This window comes from Mobula birostris, chromosome 27 (genome assembly GCF_030028105.1).
Source record: "Mobula birostris isolate sMobBir1 chromosome 27, sMobBir1.hap1, whole genome shotgun sequence".
Taxonomy (NCBI): Eukaryota; Metazoa; Chordata; class Chondrichthyes; order Myliobatiformes; family Myliobatidae; genus Mobula; species Mobula birostris.
In genome coordinates this window covers 17,433,829-17,447,501 of record NC_092396.1, presented here as the reverse complement: position 1 = coordinate 17,447,501, position 13,673 = coordinate 17,433,829, and the positions used below count along the sequence as shown (strand labels likewise).

The window sequence follows — 13,673 nt, the reverse complement described above, 5'->3', positions numbered from 1 at the left end:
GCAGCAAGAAGACAGAGTCCATGGAGAGGTAGATGGTTTCTGAGATGTGCTGAGCTGTCTCCACAAATCAGTGCAGTTACGTGTAGAACAGTTGCCATACCAAGACATTATGCATCCAGATAGGATGCTTCCATGGTGCATCAATGAAAGTTGGTGAGGGTCAGATGGAATATGCCAGATTTCTTTTGCCTCCTGAAGAAATGGAGGCATTGGTGAGCAGTCTTGGCTGTGGCATCTTCGTGGTTGGACAGGACTGGATCTTGGTGATGTTTATTCCTAGGAATCTGAAGTTCCTCACCTCAGCACTATTGATGTAAACAGAAGCATGTGCATTGCCTGCTTTCTAAAGTCAATGAAGAGCTTGTTTCTTAAGCTGACATTGAGGGTGGGATTGTTGTCATGTTACTAAGCTCTCTATCTCCTTCCTGCATTTTGACTCCTTGCAAACTTGAGCCCACTGTGGTGGTATCATCTGCAAACTCAGAGAAGGAGTTTTAAGCAGAATCTGGCCACGCAGTCATGAGTGTAGAGGGAGTAGAGTAAGGGTCTGACAACGTAACCTCGTGAAACACCAGTGTTTAGAATAATCATGGTGGAAATGTTACTGCCTATCCTTACTAAATGTGGTCAGGTTTCTAGGTCTTAGATTTTTATACGCTGTTTTGAAATTTTTCTACAGCCTGGATCAATGTGAATGACTAGTTCAAGACTCTCGGTCACTAATCCAATAACAATACTTTACTACCACACTGTTCCAATTCCCCTGTTAAGTGTTACACTACACATACAACAGAAAGCACATAAATTAAAACCACATTCCCATTCCATCTATTTTCAAACAATTAGTTATAATACAATGATACAATGAAGTTATACAAGAGCAAGGAGCAAATATAACAGCGCAAACAACAGGAATTCTGCAGATGCTGGAAATTCAAGCAACACACATAAAAGTTGCTGGTGAACGCAGCAGGCCGGGCAGCATCTCTAGGAAGAGGTGCAGTCGATGTTTCAGGCCGAGACCCTTCGTCAGGACTAACTGAAGGAAGAGTGAGTAAGGGATTTGAAAGTTGGAGGGGGAGGGGGAGATCCAAAATGATAGGAGAAGACAGGAGGGGGAGGGATGGAGCCAAGAGCTGGACAGGTGATAGGCAAAAGGGAGTATCCTGTCTTCTCCTATCATTTTGGATCTCCCCCTCCCCCTCCAACTTTCAAATCTCTTACTCACTCTTCCTTCAGTTAGTCCTGACGAAGGGTCTCGGCCTGAAACGTCGACTGCACCTCTTCCTAGAGATGCTGCCCGGCCTGCTGCGTTCACCAGCAACTTTTATGTGTGTTGCTGCAAATATAACAGAAAGGGTTCCAAAGCTGGATACTCTGATTATGTGCAGTTCAGTCAGACCGAAGGGATGTTTGTTTTGTAACAAGGCCACTTTACAAGGGGCGGAAAGGACTCCTGCCAGGACTCCAAATATACTACCAGTCCTTCACCAATGCAGAGTCTACAGCCTTTTAACTCTCTGTAGTTTGATGTTTAATGTCCTCAGTGCCGAGTGCACTTTTTTATTTGTGCAATTTGATCGATGCACTCAGCACGGAACTGAATCTCCGGCTGTGGCCTGCAGCCATCGACACAGTGTTGAATTGAGTGACCTGGTGACTGTGACTGTGGCAATTGGCTTCTGGACAGGCTTCCCTTGCCTCAGGGACTCGTGGCTGTGGACTCACTTTTGGGGACTCGGTGGCTTGAGTTTAATGTTCTGTTATTTGTTCGCTTTTTGCTGTTGGCACAATTTGTTCTTTTTCTTTCCCCTCAGAAGTTTGATGGTTGTGTTGTGTGGGGACTTTCTTTAAATGGGTTCTATGGTAGTTCGTCATTGTTGTTGCTGCATGTGGGAAGACAAATCTCAAGGTCGTATACATATTTTAATAATAAACGTACTTTGAACTTTAATAAATACTGTGGATATACTTTTACTAGAATGAGTGCAGTAGCTCAAAGTGATGGCTCACCACCATTTTGCCAGGATAATTAGGGATGAGTAATAGATGCTAGCCTTACTAGATGCATCCAGATCCCAAAACAAAATTAAGAGATGTAGAATGCACAGAATACACATCAGTGTGAAACTACATTCAAGATTCTGCACAGATTCATTTATTTAAGGCCAAATTAAACTCTGATTCAGGCCAATCTGCAACAGAAGAAGTGGACCTGGATCTGGCTTCAGTTCACTGCAAATAAAGGCACTTAACAGTTGAATGGGTGTCCATGCTCTTTAAGAATCTGGGCAGAGGTATGAACACCACTCAAGCTTACCATTTTAATCAGTTTGTGGACTGGGGATTGCTTTGGAAATAGTCTAAAGGTCCTGTGTCCTGGATACTCTGCTGTAAACTGTTTTATGTTGTAACAAATGCACAAAATTCCACTGTCTTTTGCAAGAATTTCATTCTGCTCAGATCCTGTTATCTCGATAGTAAAACCATGCAAAACCTTTAATCCGGAAGTACTGTTGCTCGAGCTGCAGTGGGCTGTAACTTGACAGCAAGAAGATGGCAGTCTTTGATAAGCATACTGTGACTGAGATTATACAAATGTCATTTCAACTCAGAGTAAAAGGTGCTGAAAACAATTATTCATGCTAACCTTTCAAATCATAAAATAGCAAAGAGCATCTCCCCATGTTATTCCGATAACTATTAACTACAAACTTCCAGAAGTTTTAAATTGGAGCACTAAACCCAGACCTCTGAGAGGTAATAGCCCATATTAGGAGTTGACCTACAATCCAGACAGATTACATGATGTTCAAATTTGTTATTCAAGTATGCATATGTCATCATATACTCCCTTGAGATTCATTTTCTTGCAGGCATTTGCAGTACAACACAAAAATAGAATAGAATCAATGAAAAACTACACACAAAACAAAGATTAACAATTAACAAATCTGCATATAAAGGCAAGCTGTGGAAGGAATAAATAAATCAACTAACTAACTGAATAAGTAATGCATACATTAAAAACATGCATACTGATAACGTGAGTTGTAGAGTCCTTGAAAGTGACTTCATATTGTGGAATCAGTTCAGAGTGGAGGTGAGTGAAGTTATCCACACAGGTTCAGTAGCCTGATGGCTGAGGGGTAATAACTGTTCCTGAACCTGGTGGCATGGGACTTAAAGGCTTCTGAAACCATTGACTCATGTAAGTAAACCTCTTCAGTCCAAACTGCAAACCCTTCTCCCTCTAGCTCCACAGCTCAGTCCATTTCACTCTGACTTTTTCCTCACATCTTGCAATTGTGCCCATCTTACAAATACTTCCTTGCTCCCTCCCTACATCCTTGCTGTTTTGAAATCAGATCACCCTAGAGCCTCTTCCACCCAAACTCCATTTCGGAGTCTTTGTAAATACTAAGATCTCTAATTCCCTGAACTATCCATGGGCCAGAGAAATGAAACTTGCCCTGATCCATGACCAATAATAAAACCGGTTTACTAGCAACATAGGTTTTGATTTGCCATGCAAGTTACCCCAGGTATCCACAACAGAGATTTCAGAAATCTCCAGCATTACAAACAGGGAACAACTTGAAATCAGAAGAGGACAAAGTGTGGAGCAACACACATAAAGTGTTGGAAGAACTCAGCAAGGAAAAGTTTCTGCTGTTGAACATCTGAAAACAGTTAAAATCTACAAAATCTACAAAAGTAATCCAAGCACATACATTTTCCCATGCAAGCTAAGTGCAACAATCATTGACATCCAGCATTGGTAACCAAATCCCATTTTACCATTACCCTGCTGAAAGTTGATTTTGTAAAATGCACAATAAAAGATATAGATTGCTGCAAATCAGACAAATAGTAAGCACACATTCCTCATTCCTTCAGCTTGCATGCAAGAGGTTGTCAGAGACACAGCTGTTTCAGGGAGTGACTTAGACTCAGAAGGAATGTCTTCGTCTGCACTGAGCTGGCTGAACAGTGCAAGAGACAAGGCTGTAAGCCCTCTAGTCAGGGAGGAGTAAGCCAGACAAGTTTCCTGCACACGACACAGAAACCCTTCTGGTAAGGGTGTGTGTGTGTACTCTCAAGGCTACATCCTTTCCACGTCTTACAGTACTGTGCAAAAGTCTTGGCCATATATATATAGCTCGGGTGCCTAACACTTCTGCATAATACTGTAGTAATTTTATGTATTGCACTGTACAGCTGCTGCTGCAAAAAAAAAATCAAATTTCATGACATATGTGAGTAATGATAAACCTGTTATGGGTCTCTATTGTGGACTGAGAGTGAGAAGGGGACAGGAAAAGGGGAATCATTGTTGGGAAAAGTGGAAAGGAGAGGGGAGGGAGCAGGAAGCACTGCAGAGACATTCAGTAATGATCAATAAATCAATAATAAGGTATTAAATTACCTTGCCTGGTGTTTTCAGGGCAGGGTGTGTCTTCACGCATGCCACCCCTCCCGCCCCTGGCACCCCTTCTCTGCCACCTGTCCCACACCCCTCGCACGGTGCTCCACCCTCACCATTCCCAATATCCTTTGCTCCCATCAGATTTACAAACTCGCTCACTGCTCCACATTTGACAAATACAGCACTGCGCAGAAGTCTTATATATGTGCCTAAGACTTTTGCACAGTACTGTATATGGATAGGGTGATCCAGCAAGGTTTTTTCACTTTGGAACAAAGGAAGATGACAGGTGACTGAGTAGGGGTGTATAAGATTATAAAAGGTGTAGATAGAGTGGACAACTTTTTCCCCAGTGCAGCAAGTGCAGAGGACATCCTTTTAAGGTCAGTGAGGAGAGTAGTAAAGTATAGGGGACATGTCAGAGGTAGTTTTTTTTTTAAAACAGAGAGTGGTGGGTGCCTGCAGTGCACTGCTGGGGGTGGTGGTTGAGGCAGATGCATTAGGGTAATTTAGACGACTTTTAGATAGGTACATGGATGAAAGATAAATGTAGAGTATTTGGCTGTGTACGAGGGAAGATTTAGGTTGATCATGGGGTAGGTTTATAAAGGTTGGATAACATACTGTGACATAAAAGTGAATCCCAAAACACTTAATACAGCACCACTCTCAATTCCTGATGGAGCATCATATCTCATTCAATGTTACACATCAGGTCAAGAGTGCTGTTCAAAGTTCAAAATAAACTTATCAAAGTGCTGTACATATACAATCACCATATGCAACACTGAGATTCATTTGCTTGTGATAACAATAAACAAGAAACACAGTAGAATCAATGTAAGACTGCACCCAACAGGACAATCAACCAGGGTGCAAACGACAACAAACTGTGCAAATACAGAAAGTTAACAAAAGGGAAATAATAAATAAGCAAGCAAGCAATAAATATTGAGAACGTGAGATAAAGAATCCTTAAAAGTGAGTCCATTAGTTGGGGTGGGTGAAGTTATCCCCTCTGGTTCAAGAAAGTGATGACTGAGGGGTAGTAACTGTTCCTGTACTTGGTGGTACGGGTCCTGAGCCTCATATGTAACTACTTCCTGATGGCAGCAGTGAGAAGACAGCATGGCCTGGGTGGTGGAGGTCCTTGATGATGGATGCTTTCCCATGACAGCGCTCTGTGTAGATGTGCTAAATGGTGGCAAGGGCTTTGTCTGCGATGGACTAGGCTGTAACCACTACTTTTTTAGGCTATTCCATTGAAAAGCATTGGTATTCCATACCAGGCCATGATGCAACCAGTCAATATACTGTCCACCACACATCTATAGAAGTCTGTCAAAGTTTAGGATGACATGCTGAATCTTCACAAACTTCTAAGAAAGTAGAGGCACTCCTCTGCTTTCTTCATAATGGCACTTGCGTTCGGACCCAGGACAGATCCTCTGAAACGATAACACAAAGGAATTTAAAATTGCTGACCCCCTCCACCTCCGATCCCCCAATGAGGGCTGGCTCATGGACCTCTGGTTTCTTCCTCTTGAAGTCAATAATCAGTTCCTTGGTCTTGCTGACATAGAGCGAGAGGTTTTGTTGTGGCACTACTCAGCCAGATTTTTAATCTCCCTCCTATATGCTGATTCAGCACCTCCTTTGATTCAGCCAACAACAGTGGTGTCATCAGCAAATTTAAATATGGCATTGGAGCTGTGCTTAGCCTCACAGTCATAAGTGGAAAGCAAGTACAGCAGGGAGCTAAGCACACAGCCTTGTAGTGCACCTGCACTGATGGAGATTGTGAAGGAGATATTACTAATCTGAACTGACTGGGGTCTACAAGTGAGGAAATCGAGGATCTGGTTGCACAAAGAGGTATTGAGGCCAAGGTCTTGAAGCTTATTGATTAGTTTAGAGGGCATGATAGTATTGAATGCCAACCTCTAGTCAGTGAAGAGCATCCTAATGTTTGTATCTTCATTGTCCCGATGTTCCAGGGCTGAATGAAGAACCAATGAAATGGCATGTGCTATTGACCTATTGTGATAGTAGGCAAATTGGAAGAGGACCCAAGTAGCTTCTCAGACAGGAGTTGACTTGTTTCATCACCAACCTCTCAAAGAACATCATCACATTGGATGTGTTACTGGATGATAGTCACTGAGGCAGGTTATCCCGTTCTTCTTGGGCACCAGTAAAACTGAAGCCTGCTTGAAGCAAGTGGCTACCTCATTCTGCCGAAGTGACAGGTTAAAGATATCGGTGATGCAATATGCAGGTATTTTTTGCCTCACACTCAAGTTTCCAAGGGACTTCGATACTTCCAATGCCACAAGTAGTTATTATAAACAACAGGGTCTGGACAACAAGATTTTAATCTCTTCACCATTGAAGTTTTTACCTTCAGTTGATCTAGGCTTCCTTGCGATTTCCCCCACTTGCTTAAACACACTCCATGTTGACTGAATTTTGTTACTAAATTTTGTTGAACATCCACGAGATGTTTAGTTATTTTAAAGGTGCCTGACAGCATCAGGCTTTACGCTCATACCTCAATCCTATTGGCATCCAATGCCCACGAGTGCGGTGCATCTTGGAAAATCACTCAGCACCTATTTCAAGCAAGGGCACAGCTAATTATCACTTCTACTCCTAGAATGGAGACAATGAGCCCCAACCTGGACACCTAATGCAGCACAGACTGCCGAACCTGAAGCTTCCAGCTCATTTGAAAAATTAATTTTGGGGACATGGATGTTGCAGAAAAGGCCAGTTGTTCACAGAAGTGGTAATGGGGTTTCCTGAGCAGCTGATGCCTCCACTCCAAGTGCCCAATGTACATTTATCCATCCTGCCACCAATGAAATTAAAAGCTTATACATTTCATTAAGCCATCAAAGGTGAAACCCAGTAACCCAAGGAAAATTCGTCAAAAATAATGAATTGTCTGGAATCAGACTGACAAGAGAGCTCATTTATAAAATAAAACAGCATTCTTTCCATAGATTTTCACAGACACCATCTGTGCTGTTCCACCATGAAGACTAATGTTTACACTCTTCATCCTTAACAAGAATAAGTTTCTTTACTTGGGAGTTTGTATAATTCTTTTAAATAAAGTTTCTTCTCCTCCACCCCCCAACTTGTGCCAATAGATGGACTGGACTCAGCAACCACACTACAATGTGGGGAGATCTGTCAGTGGTTTATAAGATCACTTGCTGATTCAAGTTGAAAAGGTTCCTTCATTTATTATAATTTGTACCTCTTTAAACTGGAGGATCTTAAGGTATTACCAATAGGTAGAGAACATCTGCAAATTTTAGCTTCTTGATAAATAATTAACAATACAAAGTGACAGAAAGAAAAAAAAATGTTTGAGGAAAATACAATGCATTACTGTCTTAACTGTAAATGAGCAGTATTTTAAGTTTAACAATTTATAAACATGTTAAATGTAAGTACAAATATTTTGGCTGTTGTTGGCGTCTCACATTCCAGAAATCTGTTTATATTTGCTTTTAATATTGACTGTGCTGAAATTTCACTTACACATAAAAAGGCTATCTTAAGGACAAACAGTGGCATGCAAAAATTTGGGCACCCCTAGTCAAAATTTCTGTTACTGTGAATAGTTGAGTAGAAGATGAACTGATCTCCAAAAGTCAAAGTTAAAGATGAAATATTCTTTTCAACATTTTAAGCAAGATTAGTGTATTATTTTTGTTTTGTACAATTTTAGAGTGGGGAAAAAAGGAAAGGAGTACCATGCAAAAGTTTGGGCACCCCAAGAAATTTGAGCTCTCAGATAACTTTTACCAAGGTCTCAGACCTTAATTAGCTTGTTAGGGCTATGGCTTGTTCACAGTCATCGTTAGGAAAGGCCAGGTGATGCAAATTTCAAAGCTTTATAAATACCCTGACTCCTCAAACCTTGTCCTAACAATCAGCATCCATAGGCTCCTCTAAGCAGCTGTCTAGCACTCTGAAAATTAAAATAAATGATGCCCACAAAGCAGGAGAAGGCTATAAGAAGATAGCAAACCGCTTTCAGGTAGCCGTTTCCTCAGTTTGTAATGTAATTAAGAAATGGCAGTTAACAGGAACGATGGAGGTCAAGTTCAGGTCTGGAAGACCAAAAAAACTTTCTGAGAGAACTGCTCATAGGATTGCTAGACAGGCAAATCAAAACCCCCATTTGACTGCAAAAGACCTTCAGGAAAATTTAGCAGACTCTGGAGTGGTGGTACACTATTCTACTGTGTAGTGACACCTGCACAAATATGACCTTCATGGAAGAGTCATCAGAAGAAAACCTTTCCTGCATCCTCGCCACAAAATTCAGCATCAGAAGTTTGCAAAGGAACATCTAAACAAGCCTGATGCATTTTGAAAACAAGTCCTGTGGGCTGATGAAGTTAAAATGGAACTTTCTGGCCGCATTGAGCAAAGGTATGTTTGGAGAAAAAAGGGTGCAAAATTTCATGAAAAGAACACCTCTTCAACTGTTAAGCACGGGGGTGGATCGATCATGCTTTGGGCTTGTGTTGCAGCCAGTGGCACAGGGAACATTTCACTGGTAGATGGAAGAATGAATTCAATTAAATACCAGCAAATTTTGGAAGCAAACATCACACCGTCTGTAAAAAAGCCAAAGACAAAAAGAGGATGGCTTCTACAACAGGGTAATGATCCTAAACACACCTCAAAATCCACAATGGACTACCTCAAGAGGCGCAAGCTGAAGGTTTTGCCATGACCCTCACAGTTCCCCAACCTAAACATAATCAAAAATCTGTGGATAGACCTCAAAAGAGCAGTGCATGCAAGATGGCCCAAGAATCTCACAGAACTAGAAGCCTTTTGCAAGGAAGAATGGGTGAAAATTCCCCAAACAAGAACTGAAATACTCTTAGCTGGCTACAGAAAGCGTTTACAAGCTGTGATACTTGCCAAAGGGGGTGTTACTGAGTACTGACCATGCAGGGTGCCCAAACTCTTGCTTCAGGCCCTTTTCCTTTTTTGTTATTCTGAAACTGTAAAAGATGGAAATAAAAAAGTAATCTTGCTTAAAATATTAAAGAAATGTGTCATCTTTAACTTTATGCCTTTTGGAAATCAGGTCATCTTTTACTCGCTTAGCTATTCACAGTAACAGGGATTTTGGCCAGGGGTGCCCAAACTTTTGCATGCCACTGTACATGAGATGTCTTTAATTAAATAATACTACACAGAAAGTTTGCCTACTTAAAACAAGAGTGAAGTACTGCACATCTTCACAATGAATAAACCCATCAAAAAGCACAAATTACAGAAAGTTACTGACTAAATAAATATTTAAAGCAAAATGGAGAGATACAATCACGGAGAGCAGGCGTTCCCAACCTTTTTTACCATTAGCCGAGGGGCCTGTGGACCCCAAGTTGGGAACCCTGGCCAAGAGGGAAAACAGCAAGTCCAGTAGATTCAACAAGTGAGAAGTCAAGGATGAAATTAAAGCTTTAATTAACACAAGTGTCTATGATATTAATGTAATTAATGAGATATGATTGTAGGATGAGCAGGACTGGCAACTTTATACCCCAGAGAATCAGCGAGATGGTGGGGGTGGGGCTGGGAAAGGAAAGATGGTATTGCACTGATCGTCAAATATTACATTACTTCAGTAGAGTGTTCCAGAAACCTTTTCAAATGAGGCTATAAATGGTAAGTTAGAAACAAAAAAAAAGTTATCACTTTGCTGGGTCTATAATTACAGAGCTCCCAGCAGTTCACAGGAGGGAGAGAAACAAAGATGTAGGTGGATGTCATAATCATACTGGGCGATTTCACTGGGATAGCCTGTTCGTTAAAGGTTCTGAAGGGGAAAATTTTTTTGAGAGGTATCCAGAGGAGCTTTTTGGCACAATATATAGACAGAGCAGTAAGTGCTACACTCTGTGAATGAAGTTTCATCTTGCAGAATCTAACTAGTCAAGTGGAATGAGGGTTATATGGAACATAACTCCACTGAGGTGGAGGTACTCAGATTTATTTGTCTTTTTAAATAGTTACGGTAAAGGATAGATTTGGATCAGTAATAAGGATTTTAAAATTGGAAGACTAATTTCATTAACATAAGGGAGGACTTGGCAAAGATACATTGGGAGCATCTACTTGTAGGTCTACATCTACACAGTGGGTAGCATTCCGAGGGGGAAGAGCATCTACACAGCAAGTAGCACTCCAAGGGGAAAGAGCATGATTTCAAGGCAAATATGTTTCTGTAGGGGTCATGAGAGGTCACCAGGTAAATCTGAAGACTTTCTAGAGTACAGTAAGGGCAAAAGAATAACCAGAGAAGTGGTTCCATTAAGGGCAATGGAGGCCATCTGTGCATAGAGCCAGAAGGTATAGGCAAGGTCCTAAATAGTTTTTAAAAAATCAGTATTCTTATAAATTAAAGCCTTTGTAGTTGAAAAATCCATTGAAAAAGGAAAATGGCAAAGGTCTATTACAGATCTCCATAAATAAAGATGGGATACTCAAAGCATTGGAGGTGGCTGAGTCTCTAGGACCAGGTGGGATTTACTGCAGGATACTACAGGGAGCAAGGAAGACACTGCTGGACAGAAGTGAGACACCAGGTAACTGGAGGACAGCAAATGTGGTCACCTTCTTCAATAAATATAGCAGGAAAAAGGCTAGTAAAGATAAACCTGTGAGCTTAACATCGGTGGCACAGAAGATACTGGAAAACATTCTGAAGGAGAGGACTAACACTCAACTGGAAAGGCAGGGATTAATCAGGTAGCCAACATGGCTTGGCAATAGGAGTCAGAAAGGTGAGAGTTGTTTTTGTGATCGAATATCATGGATACCCCCAACAAAGCAACAAAACCCATGCAGTCTGCCATGTACTTGAGTTACTTGGATGTGGGAGCAGTCTGCCATGTACTTGAGTTACTTGGATGTGGGAGGAAAAATTCATAGATGACAGATTGGCAGAATTGTTGACAGTGTGGAGGGCAAAGGCTGCAGAGATACTGATGGGTGGAATGGGCTGAAAAACAACGGCAGATGGAATTTAATCCAGACAAATCTGCAGTGATGCATTTTGGGGGCACTAAAGAGACTAGGTTAGGCACAATAGATGGAAGGGCTTTAGGGAATATAGAGAAACAGAGGCACAAGTCCATGGATCCTTTCAAGTGTCAATGATGTGATAGTGTTGGAGAGGGCACAGAGGAAATTCACCAGGATGTTGCCTGGGATGGAGCAACTTAGTCATGAGAAAAGACTGTAGAAAATAGGTTTATTCTCCTTGGACTGGAGGAGGTTAAGGCGGGGAATGACTGAGGTAGTGGATTCTGATTAATTGGGGCACATGGGACCGGTACATTTTGGCCCAATTAATTGTCTGTCCCAATTATCTGAAGTTTCATGGAAACAGTTAAAAAGATATATTAAAAAAGGCAAACTACCATTTAACTGAGTTTAAAAAATGCATTTAAATGAAATACAGAAGAAATTAGAATACTACCAATATTACCACAGTATTATAAAACTGTGTAGATTTTAATGGTTACTAACAGAGGAATTCATCGAGTATATGCTGGTGTGTTCTTTTGATTGACTGTACATAAACAAAATCAGCGTAAACACCTAGTGCAACTAATGGACTGCCTTCAATGCTTTGGAAATGAAGTGATGTCAAAATTAAACAATAAACTTCCTGGCATCTTGTGTAGTCGCAAGCTCAGGTTCAACTATGTGACACTCATCATTTTCCTCGTCTTCATTTTCCCCACCTTGGTGTTTTGATACAATGCTCTTGACAATTACATCCCCCAAAATCTTCATTTCAAAGGTTTCAAAAGGTACATTTAATGTCAGAAAACTGTATACAATATTCATCCTGAAATTCTTTTTCTTCATAATTCTTTTTTTCATAGTAAATTTCAAGATGATTATTAATACCTTCAAATTCTGCAAAGTTCCTAACTCATTGTAGTAGTGAAATCATTTCGTTTTCACTCCTGGCCGTTTCGGGCATCTCCAAGCTTGAATGCTTGAAACCGCAGTGAGCAAAACACTTCCGAATTGTCTTGATGTTTATTTCTCATCATTGACAAACTGTAAAAGTTGAACCCTTACATTCATTTCCTTGGCTGGTGAAGATGTCAGTTCTTCATTTGCTTCGAGAATGTGGTTCACCAACTTTCTGCGATACAATGTCTTTAGATTTTTTATGATTCCCATATCCAATGGTTGTACCAAGGATGTTGTATTGGCAGGCAGAAATTCCATCTGGATGTTTCTCCAACATTCTACATCACAGTGTGCTGTACAATTGTCCACAAGCAGAAGAATTTTGCTTAATTTCTGCTGTAGCTCCATATCCCAACCTATCAGCCATTTCTTAAAAGTTTCAAAAGTCATCCACACATTTTATTAGCATAAACTCAATGGATAAATTATTCTTCTTAGCCTTAAAGCATCAAAGTTTAACACTTATCCAACTAACCAACTATTTCTTTTTATCAGTTCTTGACATATTTGCACAACATAAGTTACATAATCCATTGGTTTCTTTGAACCTGATAGTACTGCATGTTTGTAGCAAAGAGAACCATCCAGCGTGGCATGATTAAAAAAAGGCCTGTTCCATCGACATTGCACAAAATTTCTGAAGGAAGTCGGGGAGTTTTGTAGATTTCCATGTTTCTGCACCACCTTTCTTGCTGTGAATGTTCCTGATTTTAATGTGTACCTAAATTTCCATTGAGACAACCAACCATCTGTTGCTTTAAAGTCTTCGTGACCCAGCTTCTTAGCTAGTTCCTCTGATTTGCTTTTTAACACCGGTCCACTGTCATGCACACCTTGTCCAGTTACAATGGCGTCTTCAACATCTGGACCTTACCTTCACACTTTCATTTTTATTTAGAGACACACAGCACAGAGTAGGCTCTTCAGCCCCAACAACCCCGATTCAATACTAACCTAATCACGGGACAATTTACAATCACCAATTACCTTACCAACCGGTACGTCTCTGGACTGTGGAAGGAAATCGGAGCACCCAGAGAAAACCCATGCATTCCATGGGGAGGATGTACATTTTCCTTGCAGATGACATCAGAATTGAACTCTGAACTCTGACACCAAGTCATAATAGCTTCATGCTAACCACTGCGTGGTACCATACTGTTTTCGGGATGTTTCCTGTTGTCCCTCGTGCAATGCCCATTCTTCTCACAGT

At 40.9% G+C, this 13,673-nt stretch overlaps 1 protein-coding gene across 3 annotated transcripts in view; it reads right to left on the bottom strand.

The window, feature by feature from the left end:
* klhl21 (kelch-like family member 21) overlaps positions 1 to 13,673 on the bottom strand; it is a 41,936-nt gene that overhangs the window by 23,168 nt on the left and 5,095 nt on the right. Inside the window, exon 2 of one of the 3 annotated variants that reach the window (XM_072245325.1) lies at positions 9,409 to 9,465. The exons of the other annotated variants lie outside the window; for them this stretch is intronic. The gene's annotated coding sequence lies outside the window, so the exon portion shown is untranslated. The remainder of the gene's footprint in view (positions 1 to 9,408; positions 9,466 to 13,673) is intronic. 3 annotated transcript variants of the gene reach the window in all.